The following is a 20,381-nucleotide window of genomic DNA, read 5'->3' on the forward strand; positions in this document are numbered from 1 at the left end:
AACTTTTCACATATTCAGCTCTTGAAAATTCTCTTCAGCTATGCAGATTTTTCAACCTTTTCACATATTCAGCTTTATTAATATTCTGATCAGCTATTCAGCTTCTTCATCTTTTTACATATTCAACTTTTTTAATATTCTCTTCAAATATTAAGCTTTTTCATACTTTTGCACATATTCAGCTTTTTAAATATTATTTTCACATATTCAGCTTTTCAAACTTTTCACATATTCAGCTTTATTAATTCTCTCTTAAGCTATTCAGCTTTTTCAAACTTTTGCACATATTCAGCTTTTTTAATATTCTCTTCAAATATTCAGCTTTTTTTCAGTGTTGCTTCAGCATAAAGCATTTCCACGCATTTTCCGCAGGAAATGCTTTTTCTAGTTATTATTCTTCTTCCGTACGTTTTTCAGTCGCCTCTAGCTTCTGCATACTTTCAGCTACAAAAACCATTCAACTATCAAAATGTTCAGCTTTTTCAGCTCTTTAATGCTCACCTTCAACCTTTTTTCTACCTTTCATACTTTTTCATATATTCAGCCTTTTCCATATTTTTTTTTCAATGCATTCCTATGGAGATCAGCCTAAAAACCTCTTTAACATCCTCCCTTTTGAACTCCGACTACTTTCACATACTTCCACCTAGCGTCCACATTTCTGACACTAGGAAAAAATTAAAGTGATCATTGTCTTCAGCAGAGTCTTGTGGCGCTAACGGTGCAAACATTTTGGCGATAGGAGTCTCGTTGTGAGCGCGAGAAGCTTTTGTTCGGAGCCTCCGCAAAGCCGAAATGGAGGAATAGAGACAGGCTCTAGACAGTTACACACGCGCGTAGATGGCTTTGATCCCTGTGGCTTTGATCTTTAGAAGTGACAGCAGGTGTGCTCTGATTGGCGGACAGGAGCAGCAGACAGTAGCAGTCAGTGGGATTTGTAGTTTTTTTTGTCAAACATCTTTTGCTCAGTCATACTTTCACCTAGAAACTCCATTTAAACTTTAAAATGTATACACAAGTCCGTCTATCTCTCTCTGTCTCACTCTCTGTCTGTCTGACTACTACTACTACTACTTCTACTACTAGCCTACTACTGATACTACGTCCCCTACTTGTACTTGTACTAGTACTACAACTGCTTCTACTACTAGCCTACTAGTGATACTACGTCCACTGCTCGTACTTGTACTAGTACTACAACTGCTTCTACTACTAGCCTACTAGTGATACTACGTCCACTGCTCGTACTTGTACTAGTACTACTACTACTTCTTCTGCTAGCCTACTACTGATACTACGTCCACTACTTGTATTTGTACTTGTACTACTACTGCTACTACTAGCCTACTACTGATACTACCTCCACTACTTGTAGTAGTACTAGTACTACTACTACTACTACTACTACTTCTACTTCTAGCCTACTACTGATACTACTTCTAATACTTCTACTACTAGCCTACTACGGATACTACCTCCACTACTTGTAGTAGTACTAGTACTAGTACTACTTCTTCTACTACTGATACTACGTCCACTACTTGAACTTGTACTAGTACTACTCCTCCTTTGCTACTAGCTTACTACTGATACCATGTCCACTACTTGTACTTGTACTAGTACTAGTACTACTTCTAGTTTACTACTGATACTACCTCCACTACTTGTAGTAGTACTAGGACTACTACTACTAGTACTTCTACTTCTACTACTACTAATACTACTAATACTGCTAATACTTGTACTAATATTACTAGTACTAGTAGTACTTCTACTTCTACTACCACTAATACTTGTACTAATATTACTTGAACTACTGCTAATACTACTGCTACTACTAGTACTACTTCTACTAATACTACTAGTACTACTGCTTCTACTACTACTACTACTGATACTACTCCTTCTACTTCTATTAGTACCCTACTAATACTACAAACAAAAAGAACATTCAAATATTAAAATGTTCAGCTCTTTAAGGACATTTCAACTTGTCTTCAACATTTTTTTTTTGCCTTTCATATTCTTTTCAAATATTCAGGTTTTTCATATTTCTTCAGCTATTTAGCTTATTTCATACGTTTGCAGATATTTAGCTTTCCTAATATTATTTTCAAATATTTTGCTTGTTTCATAATTTTGCATATATTCAGCTTAATCATACATATTGAGCTTTTTGAATATTCTCAGCTATTCAGCTTTTTCATACTTTTCACATATTCAGCTTTTTCAATATTCTCTTCAGCTATTCAGCGTTTTCATACTTTTGCACATATTCAGCTTTTTCATACTTTTCCACATATTCATTTTACACATTTACTTTTTTAATATAGTTTTTTTTTTTTTAACAATGAAACTCTATAGAGATAACCTTCAAATCCTCTTTATCATGCTCCACTTTGAAATGTCACTGCTTTTACATACTTACTGACTCAGCAGTCACATAGTATTGACCAGCCACCAGTCAAAATTGCCGTAAATAGAAGCCATTCAACACATTTAAAGCAATGTCTATAAATAAAAAGTGAAGTCTGATTTTCTAAGTATTTTGTATATGACGCCAGAATTTCCGAGTTCCCCTGAACGCCTCAATCAAAGTTTGCTGCGCAACACAGGAGCTTCGCCATTTTGTGCTGAGTCTTGAATGGTGAGTCACTCTCAACCTCTCTCCCAACTAATGATACTAATGTTAATGTTTTAAGCAGTAAAAATTACAGTTATTAAGTTATAAACCTGGTTTCTAACTCACACAGCATTCTAACATGAATGTACAGGTTAAATATTTTTCCTACACAGCTGAGTAAAGCATATTGTTGGCTAGCTAATATAAGTGAAGATGCTAATGCTAGCATAGCGGCCAATGCTAACTTTAGCCATGGTACCTGACAAAACAACTGGTTAGTGGTTTATTTTATTTTCGTTTTTCTTTTTAAAGATTTGTTTCCACTAATTCCACTAACTATCCTGACATGAATGTGAAAGAGGAAAATGTTAAAAAAAATTAACCAGTAACAAGCTAACTGATAATTCTGTTAATGTGCGTTTCTGGCTCACTCTGGCAACCAGCAGTTTTAGCTGTTAGGAGCACTCAGCTAGGTAACTTAAGGCAACCATGGGTGTTTAAAGGAGTCATCACCTGGAAATCGCAATTTCTCTTGTTAAAACATGCATATCTGTGTTTGACCTCAGTTGAAACTTGCCTGAAAGGCTGGAGTTTGAAAGTGGCGCCGTTTTTTCGCTTCTGCTCTTTTTCCGAACAGGAATAGCACACAAGGGTGTGCATTCCTAAAGCACGAGATTTTGATTCTGCGCCTTCGGTGACGTCACCGTGGCGGCTACTTGCATAAGCCCACCCCTCTTTCACCACCCAACCCCGCCCCGTCCGCTACCTGAAATCGCCGAAGCGCCGCCATTATGTTTTGGAGTCTGCATGCAGGCAAGCCCCCCCGGCTCTGTCCTTCCTGCGGCGAATCAACGCGCGCCTCATTACATATTATACAATGCACATCCGGACCAGTCAAAACCTCGCGCGTAATCTCGCGTGATAAAATCGCGGTACGAAAAAGGGTCAGAACAAGCTCAATGTTTGATTAAAATTTTTTTTTTTTTTCTAATAAGTTTTACGAATTGATCCAAAGCGATCCAAGGGGGGCTGGATACGTATAAAACCAGGTGATGACTCCTTTAATGTGATCCAGGGATCTCTTCAATCTATCTGTCTAACTAACCTTTACACTGGAGAGTTTAATTTTAATTTAATTTATTGTTGAATGTGCATGTAAGGCCAGTCTACATAAAGCAGAGGTTTTACACACCCGTGTTTCCCCTAACATTGTACAGGCCTGGCGGGGCCGCCAGTCCAGGGAGACCTACCGCCAGGCCAAAAAAAAAATCAATACGCCAAAAATAGTCCACCTCTCAATTTATTCATAAATCGATAATCATTTACCTTGGAGCGCCTTGGAGTAGACTTGCTCCGCACGACGCGCGTCCGCAACAATCCTCGCCGCGCGCTCCCGCTACGTTCTTCTTCATGTACTTTACGCGTTTGATGTTGTTCTGATGCCGCTCCGCCTCGTTAAACCACTACGATGTCGCGTTCTACTTTGAAAACACGGAAAGTTGACACTGTATTTTGGTAAGCTGTTGCACTCTCCAGACTCGTGGTGTGAGCGGAACCGGACCGGTACCGGAACCGGACCGGTGCATTTATAAGAAAAATGCCGCTGTGTGTCTCCGTCCAAAATCCGCTTTCCTCGCGCTGCCTGCTTGCACAGATCCGCTCGTGCGCACATTCGCTGATGCAGGTCGAGTGTTGTCGAGAAATATATGCAGAGATATATTAGGACGTGCTGACGTATGTACTACCGGCTAACGGGCCAAAGCCCGTTTGTGCTGGAGCAGTGTGAATGCAAAGCTGCGAGGGCAGAATTGCAGACTGCTTGTTGTGCCACCTGACTTAATCCAACTGCACCATCCCACGCGTCTCGTCTGTTTAGGGTTTTTTCGGTGGGTACCACCGGGCCTGAAAAAATTCTAGGGGAAACACTGCACACTAATGAGCCAACCTTTATGAGTGAGCTTGAATAAATAATGCTGGTATTAAATAACAGTAGTTATCTATCTATCTACTATACAGGCTATACTGTATGCAGGCTCTACTGTAGATATTTTGTCTTAATGTGTAAGCTGCATTCAAGCACATCATATTTATTTTATATTTATTATGTCGATATTGCGGTTGTGACTTAGAGCCAGACTATCTCTATTTTATGTTAGACGAGGTGGAACATGGCAACGTGGATAATTCACACTGGACCTGATGTTTATAGTTGACATGGAAAAGATGCATGCTCACTGAGTTTGTCACATTGTTTCTTCTCTTTAACAGAACATTCACAGATCTCTACACTTTGGTAAGTAAAGCAATATTTTAACTGAAATGTAATTGACTGTAGGTAATGGTTTAATAATTTACATCTTTTTATTTTGTTTAGAAAAAACATTCATACATGATTGAAATCACGCTTTGCCTTTATTTAGTTTACTGTGACTATTGAATGCAGCATGCACTGAACAGATTATTGCAAATCTTAAAGGTCCTATAAAGAGAGTACTTTAGTAATACTGGTGGGGAATATTACGGGAGCTTACAGGTGTGGTCTTAAATTTCTGTCACTGTGTAAACCAAAGCATAGATGGTAATGGTATTATATCACAGTATATAAAATTCCTATGTAATTGCTTCTGAAAGGGTAAAACACTGGTATGGCATCTTTTACTGGGAACTTCTAGGACATATAAATAGTACAGAGGTATTTTTAGAACATTTATAGTGCAAAACTGCAATTTGGTGGCGCAGCCTGCACGCATTGTGTGGTCAAGTTGTTGCTATTTTATATTTGTTAGCACACATTTAGGCTAATACGTACACATTCTTTTCTTGATTTGTTCTCATTACAATGACAAGAAGCATGATTAGGCATGTATAGTTGACATGGGTAGTTTATATTATAATACTGCTAAATGTAAAACAATACAATTTTTACCTGGGAGGCTTAAAGTGGACAATAACAAAAATACCGTCTGCAATTGCACTGTCAATGACCTCTCTGCATGATCAATTAATACTTTTCAATACTACTTTTCATAAAGTTGTTTTTAATGTCATGTGCAAATAGCAAAATAATATGACTTCCCTTAATTTTAATAATAAATACCTATGTTTAAATATCAGTGATGCAAAATCTGCAAGTTCTAGCTGTCACACACTACAAGTGTGAGTGAGCACAATTGCAATTACATTTATTGTTTATTTGTAAATGCTGAAATTGAATCATTAACTAGTCCTCTCCTTCGAACATTAGTATTGAATCTGCAAACTGTTTTTATTTCAGTCAGTTGCTCTTTAGAAGTCTTCATAAAAATATCTGCACTTTCAACCAGCTGGCTACACCAGAAATTTTGGCCAATTTCAAATCCCAAGCATAGGATAGAGATACAGACAACATGTACTGAAAGATGAAGTATTCAGGAGTAATTTCCACTACAGTTTTGTCTTTGTAAATAGTTTTTTCTGCATTGATAACAGCAAAAAGTCTGGTCACGCCTATTTCAAAGGGAATTTACAGGCTATAGGACAGGACTGGAGACTAAATGAAATTAGCTAGTAAGAGGTAAGATTTATCAATATGGTTCTGAACCCATGTTCTCACTTGGGTCAGTATTTTTATTTTTTTGTGTGTGAAAATCAGACTTGGTGGGCTTAACAGGGATGTTTACGCTAAATGTGTGAGGTGGACCTCAAATCCCAATTGTACTGTAAAGTTATAGTGCAGTTATTAATCAGATTATTTCATTTTAAAGAGGGTGATAGTTGTATGAGTGGACGGGAGTGTCTATGTCAGTCATAAGTCTGTTAGGGTGAAGAGTGAGGCTTCACCTCCTGACCCCCTGTCTTGACACGGACAAGATTGGTTGTACAGGCAGGAAGGACTTCCTGTAGATCCTTATTTTAGCTTTCTTGAAATAGTAGTGCGACTTGAAATGAGCTGTGAGATCATGAGGTAGCTTCTGAAACTGATAATCTTTCTCTCTGCCTCCCTCCTTCCTGTCTCTAATTGCAGACATCCCTGTTGGTGACTCTGAAGTGTAAGTTTACACACATGGATTTTGATTTTGCTATCACTAAACTGATATTTCTTTGATTTACATTTTAGAATGACCTCTTTCTGCCTCATGCCCAGGTCCACATGGAATGTGAGCCCTTACACAGATTTTAAAAAAAGAAAAAGAATATAATTTTCTAAGGACAAAAATGTAGGAGTAAATAAAATACTTTGTGGTGCACAATGAAAATTAATAATAATTAAAACTGCGAGCAGTATCGTGACGGGCCCGAGCTCTTATGCGGTCGTGGAGTGCCTGCGGTCACAGGGCAGTGTCGTGGACGCTGCCCTTGGCGCGGCCGCCTCTCGTGGTGCAAGTCGAGACACAAGCGATGGACACCGAAAGGCATCCGTCTGTCACGTGCGGTCGTGGAGTGCCTGCATTCACACGCGTGGCAGCCGCCTACCTGTGCAGCAGCCACCTCCTCGTGGCGTGAGTTTAGACACAAGCGATTGACATTCAAAGCCATCTGTCTGTCACATACACACATGTTCATGCCTTCCTGACATCTCTCCTCCTCCCCCTAGTGTGACCTCTCCTCCTCCTCTCCCTGTGTCCTCCTTGCAAGGTGAGATGAGAGGAATTAGTTATAAAAAAAATCAGGTGTGGCTTTAACTTGGAAAAATTCACAAAATCAATGACATTTCCTGTCACCAGTAGGTGGCGCTCTGACAGAGTGAATGTCAAAGTGCAGATGTGTTCAGGAAGGAACTCTAATCAAGTGTGCAAAGTTTGGAGCAGATCAGAGAACAAACACTGAAGCTATAATAGTTTGGATGTTAAAGACAGAGTTCAGCTGACAGCTGTATGAGATGCATGTAAAGTGTGCATCCCTCCTCCTCTCTGTGTCCAGGCTGAAATGAGAGGAATTTAAAAAAAGGAATTCAAAGTGGCATGACTGTTGATCTGGTGTGATCCAAAGTGAAACTACATTTCAGTCACAGAGCTCACACACATGTCTCTGCCTTCATGACATCTCTCCTCCTCCCCCTGTGTGACATCTCTCCTCCTCTCCCTGTGTCCTCCTTGCAAGCTGAAATGAGAGGAATTAGTTGTAAAAAAAATCAGGTGTGGCTTTAACTTGGAAAAAGTCACAAAATCAATGACATTTCCTGTCGCCAGTAGGTGGCGCTCTGACTGTGAGTGTATATCAAAGTGCAGATGTGTTCAGGAAGGAACTCTAATCAAGTGTGCAAAGTTTGGAGCAGATCAGAGAAGAAACACGGAAGTTATTATGTTTATGGCAGAGTTCAACTGACAGCTGTGTGAGATGCATGTGGAGATGTGCATCTCTCCTCCTCTCTGTGTCCAGGCTGAAATGAGAGGAATTAAAAAAAAAGGAATTAAAAGTGGCATGGCTGTTGATGTGGTGTGAGGCATGAGACTGCAGCTGCATGTAAGATTCACAGTTCTCCATGTGTCACTGATAGATCTCTGACTCCATCTGGTGGTCGCTGTGCGCCTGTGTCTCTCCCCTCTATGCTCCCCGAGTGAAGATTGAGTGAAAACCTGGCTGATTTACACACTTGGCTAAAAACATTTTTTTTACCTACTTTATCATGACTTGAGGCGGTGGGTCCAAGAGGCTTTTTTGTACAGCTCCACTTGGGCTATCTAGGAAAAAATATTTCATGCGTGTACGCCCTACCTAGAGGGGGGGCTGTTGCTCAGAAGATGGGCATAAAATCGGTCACATTTCATTTTGCCATTAGGTGGCGCTCTACCTCTCTGTTAAAATTGCAGTGCCGTTGTGTTCAGGACGTGATTGTTAACAAGCATGAATATTTTGGAGCAGATCGGAGAAGAAACGGTGAAGTTATAACAGCTTTAATGCCAATGGCGAGGGATGAAAGTAGTAGCGCAGTCATGGCGTCGCCGTGGCCACGCCCCTAGACTTTTGGAGCATCTTTGGCATACTTTTTGTCCGTAAGGCCTTTCCAACAACATATCCAATTTTGGTATCGATCGGATCAACGGTATAATCAGTTTTTGATTTAGCGTGACCCCTGTGAAAGGCCAAAAAACAGCCAAAAACAGGCATAACTGGCAATATGTGGGATTTTTTGGAAGTGGCAAATATGACTCCATTTAGATGAAACTTGACATACATGTTCTTTCAAGCGATGTCAACATAGGTTTGGAGTGTCGTAATTTTAGGGGCAAAGGTTATAGAGTTATGCTAATTGAATTTTGGTAGCCACACCCTCTAATGTTCATTGGCCGATATCTCCTGATGAAATGCATATTTTCAAAACCTTTTCGGACCATAACCATAGCTAGGTCTAAAGAGTATGCGTACCGAATTTGGTCCAAATCGGACCAACGGTTTCCGAGAACTGCGCAACTTCCTTTTTTTCATAAAATCCAAGATGGCGGAAAATTTCGGTAGGCGGACTTTGGTACTCCAAGAGGATTTTTTGTAGAGAACACTTGTTTGCACATGTGTGCAAAGTTTCATGTCAATTGGAGTTACGGTGCGGCGGGGCTGGCGATTCTCCACTCTAGGTGGCGCTAGCGAGCAACTTTTTCGTGGTTGAATGCGAAAACGGCAAATTCTCTTATTTTCGCCAGACCCTATAGACACTCCAATTTTGGTTAGTTTTTTTTCATGTTCAGGCCCCCAAAATGTAGGGCGAAGGCGTGAAAGAATAATAAGAAGAAGAAGAAGAAAAAACATTCGAATAACAATAGGGCTTCGCAGCCCGACGTTGTCGGCGCTCGGGCCCTAATTAAATTAAGTAATGTGCTTTTTGCTTAATAAAGGAACACGAGAAGACATTTACAAGCAAACTGATTTAATTCATGTAAATGTAAAATGTACACAATGTTTTATAATTATTTCTGCTTCAAAATTGTTTCAAAATAATTATTTATTTGGTAATATGATTATGTATTCTTTAAATTGATTTAAAGTGTTCATTTTGGCAGCTATTTTAGATTAAGTATTAGTCTTTTCACGAAAATGCTAATTTGTTTTAGTCATTTTTATTCTTCATAGTTTTAGTTGATGAAAACCAAAACATTTTAGTCCACTTTACCTGTTCAGCTGACTTTAGCAGTTCAGATAACAGACACTCCACTGCCCTACTGTTATTACAGACACCTGAACTAACCACAGACACTTGCTACAGCGAGTGCTGCAGAATGAAACACATGTATAAACCTGCTGATCAGATGAATTTACTTATTAACTGAATTCAATTCAATTTTATTTATTTATATGGCACCATTCATGCAGGTAAATGCAACACAAAGTGCCGTACAGAAAATACAAATTTAGAAAATAAGAACAAAACAACAACAACAATAAAAACAACAACAACAGAAAGAAAGACCCGACCCCCCACCCGGAACACACTCGCACACTCACACTAACATGCACGCAACTCGGGTATGGACACCACACACACACACACACACACCCCCACGCACTGCATTGGCTAAAACTGTAGAGACATGGCTCGGCACTGAGACATCGGTGAGTGAAAGGCCATCCACACCATGAGGGACTCTGGTTCCCGTCAGTCGACGGTAAAAGAGATAAAATAATGTAAAATAGAACAAGATAGCAGTAATAAAATAAATAGCAAAAACTAGATAAAAAAGCTAAATAGCTAAATAGGATAGAATAAAATCAGTGTAAACTACTAAAATAAGCAAACTTAAAATAATAGATTAAAACTTGGGGAATAAAATAGCAGACTTAAAATAATAGAAAGTTAATTAAAAGCCAGACTAAAAAGATGAGTCTTGAGCCGTTTTTTAAAAACATCAACATTCTCTGCGGCCCTGAGGTTCTGCGGCAGGCTGTTCCACAGTCGGGGACCATAATAACTAAAAGCCGCCTCCCCGTGTGTTTTCAATCTGACTTGTGGAACGGTTAAAAGGCCGGTGCCAGAGGACCTCAGGGTCCGTGAGGGTTGATATAATAGGAGTAGGTCAGATAAATAAGAGGGCCCAAGACCATTAAGACATTTAAAAACAAGTAAAAGAATCTTAAAATCGATCCTGAAGCGGACAGGGAGCCAATGCAGCGACTTTAAAACTGGTGTAATGTGCTCCCGCCCTCTGGTCCTCGTCAGCACGCGTGCGGCTGAGTTTTGCAGCAGTTGGAGAGTATGGATGCTCTTTTTAGGAAGACCAGAGAGCAGGGCATTACAATAGTCTAGACGACTGGAAATAAAAGCATGCATCAGCACCTCTGTACTGGCCTGTGAGAGAAACGGGCGGACTCTGGCTATATTCTTCAGGTGGTAGAAACCTACCTTTGTTACATTTTTAATGTGTGGAATAAAACTGAGCTCAGAGTCTAAAATCACGCCCAGGTTTCTCAGAGATTTCGATGATTTAAAATTATTTAATTTTGGTAAAAGTTTCTCTCTCTGGCCTTCAGGACCTATGACTAAAACCTCTGTTTTGTCCTGGTTGAGTTGTAGAAAGTTTGCTGCCATCCATGACTGGATATCTAAAATGGAATTAAAAAGGGCATCTAAAGGCCCTGTGTCATCAGGAGACACAGCGATGTACAGTTGTGTATCGTCAGCATAGCTGTGGAAGCTGATGCCGTGCCTCCTGATGACATCACCCAGGGGAAGCATGTAGAGATTAAAAAGGGTTGGGCCTAAAATTGACCCCTGGGGAACCCCGCACTTAAGGTTGTGTGTTTTGGAGGAACAGGTATCCAGACTTACGAAGAAGCTTCGGTCAGTGAGGTAAGAGGAGAACCAATTTAAAACAGCACCAGAGAGACCAACCAGGTTCCTCAAACGGTTTATTAAAATGTGATGGTCCACTGTATCAAAGGCGGCGGTTAGATCTAGCAGAACCAAGACTGTGAGTTTATGATTATCTAAATTGAACCTGATGTCATTTAAAATCTTTAAAAGGGCTGTCTCTGTGCTGTGGTTTGTCCTAAAACCAGACTGATACTTCTCCAATGTATTGTTTAAATATAAAAAGTTATTTATCTGTGTAAAAACCAGTTTTTCTAAAATTTTGCTTAAAAATGGTAAGTTGGATACTGGACGGTAATTATTAAAAATGGTGGGGTCTATGCCACTCTTCTTCAGAAGGGGCTTCACCACCGCCGTTTTAAAGGATGTGGGGAAGACACCCGTCTGAAGAGAGCAGTTCACCATATATAAAAGCTGTTCCTCAAAAACGTCATAAAACTTTTTTAAAAAGCGTGTGGGAATTGGGTCTAAAAGGCAGGTTGTGGGCTTCACTTGGGAGAAGACTCGACCAAGTGTCCTTGCGTCAACCAGGGCAAAAGAGTCCAGAGTCTCCTCAGGTGGAAGCATTGATCCAGGAATGTCGGAGGTTGAGATTTGGTGAGATAAAAGACTGGATCTAATGTTATCGATTTTACTTCTGAAGTGGTCAGCAAACGCCTCACAAACGGAGTCTGTTGGTGTTATTGGTGACCTGTTCCGGTCACCGTTGGTTAAAAACTCAATTGTGGAGAATAAAAATTTGGGGTTATTTTTATTTTCGGAGATTAGATTTTTGAAATGTGAAATTCTTGCCAGTTTGATGGTTTTATTGTATGTTTTGAGGTGTTGACGAAATATGTCGTAGTGTACTGTCAGCTTTGATTTTCTCCATCTCCTCTCAGCACTCCTGCACGTTCTTTTCAGTTTTTTGATTTCTTCATTTCTCCATGGTGGCATTGGTCTTGTTTTTATAGTTTTAGTTAAAAGAGGAGCCACTGAGTCAAGTGTTGACCTTAGTTTGTGAATAAAATTGTCAATGATAAAATCACATGGTGCTGGTAAAATTTGTGCAGGAGTGTTCTTTAAAATCTGGATAAAATTTGCTGCCACTTCAGAAGTAAGATGGCGTTTCCTCACTGTTCTCACAGGGTCCTCCAGCTGGTTAAAACTGGTGATATTAAAAAACACACAAAAATGGTCTGACATGGCCAGATCCACGACAGAGGGCGCACCCACAGACAGGCCATAGGTTATGACCAGGTCCAGGGTGCGCCCCCTGTCGTGGGCTGGCTGGCAGACATGCTGTTTAAAATCCAAGCAGTGAAGGAGGTTTAAAAATTCTCTAGATGCTAGGTCTGAGGTCTTATCGATGTGTAGATTAAAATCACCAGTTATTAAAATCCTATCATACTTAGCGTGAATGATGGTTAAAAACTCTGAGAAGTCGCTGATAAAAGCAGTAGGGTGCTGGGGTGGTCTGTAAACAGTCACACAAAGAATAGGAGGGCTGCTAAAAACAAAGGCGTGGTATTCAAATGATAAATAGTTGTTAAAAGGAGCTTCCTTTGGCAATAATGTTGACCTTGTGATCGAGGCAGTTCCCCCTCCTTTCCTGCCCACCCTTGTTGAAAATAAAAAGTTAAAATCTGGAGGACAGGTCTCTGTGAGAACAACACGTGCGTCAGTGCAGAGCCATGTCTCAGTAAGGAGAATACCGTCTAATTTTCTGTCTAAAATTACATCATTTATAATAAAAGATTTGTTAGACAGCGAGCGCACATTTAGTAGGGCCATCTTGATGTCTTCATTGATTGTGCGCTCAGTATGTCTCTTTATGGGGACATTAAAACAATCAGTCGGTCTAAAAACAGTCCTGGGTTGATGTCTGTGAGTGATAAGTGTTTCAATGTGATGGATGTCCTGTGGTTCTGATGGGGGTGGTGATGGGTGGATGTGTGGGCTATGTATGGTGCAGGGAGTGGGGGGTGAGTGTGGGTGGGAGGGACAGCGTGGGGCAGAGTGTCCGTGTGTTAGTCAAGAGGTGGGTGTGGTGCATGAGCGGATGGTCAGGTCAATGTTCACAGATAAAAGCCGGGATCCCTCCCACTGCATGAAAAGTGGGATTTTCGTCAGTTAGCGGCCCTGTAAATTGACGTGGAAGTTCAGGTTTACGACTGCAAACGGCAATTTGCAGGAAACACCGAAAACTGACGTAAATTGCCGGGAATTGACGTGGGCCTTGCTTGGCAGTTGTCCCCCCATGACCCCCCTCCCCGTAATCCTAGGGGAGGCTTTAACATGTAAATGAAAATGCTGTGAGCTATACAAATGCAAATCAGGGTAGCAGGGGGAGTTTTCCCCCAGGTGACATTTTTCTGAAAGGTGTTAACTTCAGTTCATCTTCATTCAAAGATATAACTTAATTTCATCTTCATTCAAAGATACACAAAACAATTTGCTTCAACAATTACTTTTAATCAGGCTTTGCCACAAAGGTAAAATGTACATTCATGCAAAGAAACATCACAGTCTCCTAGAGCTCAACCACTGTGCATAGTGGCATGACTACAGTGACCCTTTCTGTGCTTAAATGCACAGTGGATGTGTTAACCACACATCTCCCAGCAATGCGCTCAACAGGCAGAAATGATGCTGGGTATGACGTGTCTGTTCCCTGCAAGCTCCAAACTTCTATTGGCTTTCCATAAAAATGTCTGTCCGGATGGGGATGAAGCCAGGAAACTTGCGCAGTAACATGTTTAAATGCAGTACCTTTTGACACAACATTAGCAACTATAAACTGCTTTATAATGGCTGGTCGTAGTTCTGAGGGTCAAGGATGGGTTCATAGATCATAGATCTCGGCTGTGTTCGAAATGCCATACTAACGTCCTACTCGTACTTAATTGTGACGTAAATTTGAGTACGTAGTGCGTTCACATACAATAGTATGTGAATTTGTGCACGCGAGAAATGCCCGGATGTATACTGCATTGGCAAGAATTTCTGAGTACAGCGGACCTTGCTAAATCTACTCAACTTCCCAAAATGCATTGCGGCTCGTCTGACTTCACAAGTTTTGGATAATGGCGGACGACTGCGGTGATTCTGGCGACAGCCCGACACAAACCGCGTACACATGTAAGTATACTGTAACATGACTTTTACGTTTCCAGCTGACTTTTAAATCGTATTGATAATGAACGTTACTTTATTGTTGTTGGCATTGTACGTTAACGTTACGAATCGAAGGTCCTTTCAGACGGCTAGCCTACTGACGCTAATTTACCATTTAGGGTTAGCGAGCGCAAGCGAAGCGGAAAATGTGCCGTTTTTACCGACGTTAACTAATAATATAGTGCTTATGTTAAACCGTGGTTATATATTTACTAACGGTGATTAATAACGCCGTGCACCGTTGTCCGCTAAAGGGACGGCAGACACCGGGCGCCTCATTCAGTGGGGGGAACGATGACGAGACGTTCACGTTCACCGGCAGCAGGAATGCTGCTCTGAGAGGCTTCACTTAAGAAAATGTGGTTTAAATGTTATAATTCTTATATCCAGGACTGCTGGAGACTCTCAGGATGATTGCGGTAAGAATATGTTCGGTGACTGCTAGCTAAGCTAAAATTAGCAAAGCAAGCCCAAGCTAAAAGTAGCTTAAACGCTAATAGTCCAAGCTAAAAGTAGCATAGTAGCCTTGTAAAAGAACAAGAGAGAGGAACCAGTGTAACGTTAAGTTGCTTTGTTAAGTGTATGTTGGTCTTTTACAGGAAGCAGTACGCCGTCTTCACAACTCGGAGACGAATTGTAGGCGCTACGAACCGGAGCAAGGGTACGATTTAAAGAATATGCTTTCATTCTGCTGTATTAGGAAATAGATGCGTTAACAGTAGATACCGATCTTAACTGTATTCATACCACTCATTTAATTGTTTTCCAGCTGCCTGTAAGACATTCTATGAAACGGTACGCAGGAGCTTCAGACACACAGCCTGATCTCGCATCGCAGGCGGAAGCTGTGAAGACGTCAGCTCGGAGTCGTTCCAGGAGAAAGAGGGTAAGACTTATTAGACTTATTAGATCCGTTTTTGGTCAATGTGACCAAACCTACCTAAACCTATTCTTCAGGTGCATTAATAGATGTGTTGTGTCCATGCGCAGTGCATCGCGCAGTACTGATTGTCTTTATTGATTGTTTTACAGCTGCTGGAAGCGAGACGGAGTGTGCTTGCTGGCGATGAGGTGGACCGTTGGAAGTGCTCCACCACAGACATGATGTCTGATGAGGAGGACGGCGTCGTTGGCGAGGTTCTGGATGGATTGTGCGACCTCCATCCTCTCGTAGCCAGGAGCTCACCGAGCTCTGTGCGACTCTACAGTCGCGATTAGAGAAGACTCCCAAGTACAGGGCCACGCACCGCAGGCGGCTGTAAAATTGACCAAATTCGGACAGAATGTCGCCAGTTCATTTGTGTGTTGTGTTGTCAATAAAGCTCTTTCTTTGAATACTTCCTCCTGGCAATTTTTCCTTTCCTCAATTAATTCATTCATATTTATATTTATAAATATATAAATAAATAAAAATAAATGTGTGTTTGTATAAATATACATATATATATATATAAACATATGTATATATATATATATGTGTGTGTATATATGTATATATATATATATAGTGATAGATCTGCTAACCAATCACTAGTGATTATTCTTGTTTAAAAGACCCAGTGTGACCAATAGTAACACATCTGCCAACGGGGGTGGGGTTTACATTTATAATGACTCATCAGGTTGACCAATAGTGACAGATCTACCAACGTGGGTTGGCTTTACATTTATAATGACCAGATCTGCCAACCAATCACGAGCGATTATACTTGTTTAAAACTAGTGGTTTCATCCAATCCTGAGTGAGGATATTCAAGCCATCTCTGGCCAGGCGGGGTTTCGCCGCTATTCATATGCTAATTAGAGCCTTCGCTGTGGTTCGTTTCCGACAATTTTCGGCACAGACGAACGCGGCGTTCGCAGCCTGTAAATTGTCGTTAACTCCCGAAAATTAGGGAGATTTTCGGGCGTTTACAGGGACGAAAATCCGACTTTTCATGCAGTGTCCTGGTTGGGGTGAAGGCCGTCCCGATTAAAAAGTTGAGGTCGGTTTAAAAAGGCCGCGTAGTTGTCAACGAAAGGGATACTGTTGCCCAGGCAGTATCCCTTTAGCCACAGGTGCAGCTGGCGGATGCGGCTGGTGATGACATCACCGTAGCGGGGCGGGGGAAGCGGACCCAGAACAATTAGCCGCTTCCCCGTGTCCAGCACGCTATCCACCATGGTGACGAAGTTCGCTTTGAGCACCTCCGACTGCTGAAATTTGAGGTCGTTGATGCCAGCCTCCACGACCAGCGTGGAGGCCGAGGGATGTTGGGCACTCACCTGCTGAGCGGAGGATGTGACCTCCGTGACACAGGCACCAGGCCGGCAGAAAGTCTGTGCGTTGCGCACGGACACGTGCCTCTGAAGGTACTGTTCCGGCCCACTCTAACATCTGGTTGAATGATGAATGATGCAGCTTTGCAGTAACTCCTGAGTCCTCCGAACACCTTCAGTAGTGATACGTGGGTCAGTCACACTCTCACCCACCACTTGAGTGTGTTTGAGAGAGAGAGAGACAAAGGGACAAGCCACAGAGAGGGAGAAAAGACGGAAGGTTTTAACTACATTTTTGTCTCGTCTTTTTTCGTCAAAGAATATGACTGTTTATTATCATCACAATTAACGTTAAATGACAGTGCTGCCATCTCATCATAGTGTCGTTAGTCAGGAAAAAATAGGTAGTTGATGAACATGTATCCTCTCGTTACTTGCACTTGAGTGCATAAGGTTGAAGGTTTATTTAAACCTAAAAATTAACATAAAATCTTACAGTCTTGATAAAGAGCTCTTAAGACTACAAATTGAAACAAAACCTGTGGCAGCGTCATGGGAGCTATTGTGTGAACACTCCTCAATTTGTTGGTTTTGCGTATGCTCCTAAATACATTTTATAGTTCTGCAGCTGCCATGTGGGTCTTCCATGTGGGTCTGATAATGTCTCACCCCAACAAATGAATGACATAATACTAAAAGTAAAGTAAAGAGGCTATTTCATTACCCCCCTACTCCCTGTCTAACTGCAGACCATCAGTGTCAGCAACCCTGCGGTGACTCAACAGTAAGTTCACATACATGAATGAAATGCTGAATTTCAGCACTGAGCTTCAAATTAGTGGATGTTGCCTATACACACTTACCAAAGTGGCAGTGATATACTGAGTCTTGTAAAACAGCCCACTGACTAGATGCATTTCATAACACCATTGTCTTTCACATAAATCTGGCAAAACCAGAAATGTAGTAATAATAGGGCTATTTGTTAGTGATTATGTTTTTAGACTGTTATTGTGAAGACACCTTTTTACTGATATTTTATCTTTGGGTAGAAGTTACTTCATTTGATTTCTTACATTGAAACTGTCTAATGTATTATTATTTTTTCTGTCTTACAGGTCCGGCTGTCCAGCCTCTCTCCTCTCCTCTCCCCTATCATATTGGCTTTCGATCTTTGTATATCTTCTATCCACTCTGACTTAAATATTGGCTCTTCATTCTATCCTGTCATATCTACCCCTCTGTCTAAATTGTGACATTCTACCTGTCTATCCCTCTAATCTGTCAAACATTGTGACTCTATCTCTTGTGATCTTGAACCAACATTGAAAAACCTTGATATTGAAACCTTGCCTTGAAACTTTGAATATTGAGAACTTGACTACTGAATACTCGGGTTGAAAAGTGCCTGGATCTGACTATTTTTGGAATCTTGAGAGTCTCTTTCTCTCGTGCTCATTCTTTCCTGTCACCTCTCCTCAATCCAAGAACCTGATCTACCTTTGAACAGAACTCTGAGAGATCTCTGCTCTCAATCTCTATCTATCTCTATACCCATCCTCTGAACCAAAGATCTTTGGATCTTTACAATTTGCAATTCATTATTTTTGAAAAATATAACTGTTTTTCAAATTGAATAACACATTAAATTTTTTGGAAATACTGTATAATTACATTATTAATAATTGAACAACAACATACTAATACATTTTGCATTAATTGAAAATTACAATTTTATCAGAAAACATTGGACTTGAAATACACTCTGATTAAAAATTGAAGCTTGTAAATTTGAAAACTCATTTACACTAGAAAAGTAGTGTAGTTGTTCCTGCATGGTGCTGCTGTTTCTGAGATCTGTTGGTTTGTATCCAAAGGTTTGTTTTGATTGTAATTATCTTCACACTTTGTTAGCTTGAATAGTGTTAATAAGTGTAAAAGTAATACAACTACATACATTGTATTAATTATTATCCAGTTCAATTATATTAGTATTTGTACACACATTGTTTCAGTCTGTAAGTGTTGTTGTGTTGTTTAACCTGAAATAAACAAACAGACAGACGATCTGTGAGGAGGACCTGGCTGTTCCCTGTCTGCAGACTCAACCTTCTTCAGCTACACTGTAAGACATTTCAGGTCAGTTCAACTTGCAAATGAAGGTTCACCTGCTGCCTTAAAACTGCAAGTTAACTCAACTTAAGATTACCTTTGTTTCAACTCGGAAAATAAAGTTCAAAAGGTTGATTATACTACACTGTTCTAGTTGTCACAATGTTGTTTTTTAAGTTGTCAAAGTTGACTTAACTTTTAATCACTTGTAATCATAACTTGATACCATTAGTTGAAACAAAATATAATTATACATCATTGATACATGAAAACTTTTAATCACATCTTGTTTAAACTTGATACTGTGAGTTAAAACAACATTTTTTTAAACATTATCAATACAATAACATTCTTTAGCTAGTAAAACAAACAGATATTTCATTATTATTGTAACTCACAAGTTCTGAGTTAAACTAACTTAGCCGTATTTATACGACTCCCCATTTAAAGTTAAGAGGATTAAAATTCTAAATTTGTTTCAACTTGCATGGTAAATGACAGAGCTTCACACTGAATTCTTGCATTTGTCCAAGAACATTTATTTTATAAATACATTTATATAAACTTTAACAGAAGTTAAAGGTTTTAACATGCCATACCCAATGTATGTCTCTGTAATGTACAGAGGGTGGACTTGCAGACAGACATGACAGTCAGACAGAGGGTGGACTTGCAGACAGACAGACAGACAGACAGACAGACAGAGGGTGGACTGACAGACAGACAGAGGGTGGACTTGCAGACAGACAGCGAGACAGAGGGTGGACTCGTAGAAAGAAAGAAGGTGAGGTGGGGTTGAACAATGACGTATGTGAGATAGTAAACAGATAATTATAAAATCTCGACATGAATATGAACAATGTGGAACATTGATACATCTTAAACATGTCTTTGCATCAAAACAGGCCTCACTGAGGTTGACAACCGAGAGTGCTGGGGAAAGGGGGACAGATGGGCAGGTGTCATAAGAGGCAAAAAGTGAGATAACCGGTCCATATCGTCATATGAACAAAAACAATGGTGTACATTATAAATACTTACTTACTTATCCTCACTTACATTTGTGTTAATTGAACACAATTTTAAAACTGTGAATGAGAGAATAAGTATGGCGAAGTTGTACAGAGGAAAAATGTGGTATACGCAGAGCTTTACAAAACATCAACATCCACGTCTAAAAGATTCTTTAACCACAATTCGAAACAAAAGTTTGTTTTCATTATACCTCAAAATGTTTTGCACATTTAAACTATTTTAGATTTTTCAACAATTTCAGATTTTTCAACTTCACAAGTGACACATTTGTCACGCATACCTGACTTGTGCTGAACAAACTAAGCCGATGAAAACCTGTATGCTAGTGTAAAGAACAAGGCAAGCTTCCCAAATAACTGCTGCCTCCTAGTAGTTGCTTGACAAGTGCATTTCTTTGTTTACATGCGATATCTAAGC

At 40.3% G+C, this 20,381-nt stretch overlaps 1 long non-coding RNA gene across 1 annotated transcript in view; it reads left to right on the forward strand.

Annotated features, from left to right (window-relative positions):
- The window catches only part of LOC311011713, a 354,053-nt gene extending 335,445 nt beyond the window's left edge, over positions 1-18,608 (forward strand). The window contains exons 2-4 of the long non-coding RNA XR_014596935.1: positions 4,386-4,916; positions 6,627-6,651; positions 17,936-18,608. This is a non-coding gene — a long non-coding RNA (uncharacterized lncRNA). The remainder of the gene's footprint in view (positions 1-4,385; positions 4,917-6,626; positions 6,652-17,935) is intronic.
- Positions 18,609-20,381: the final 1,773 nt, after the last annotated feature.

This window comes from Eutrigla gurnardus (assembly GCF_963514095.1).
Source record: "Eutrigla gurnardus genome assembly, chromosome: 4".
Classification (NCBI taxonomy): domain Eukaryota; kingdom Metazoa; phylum Chordata; class Actinopteri; order Perciformes; family Triglidae; genus Eutrigla; species Eutrigla gurnardus.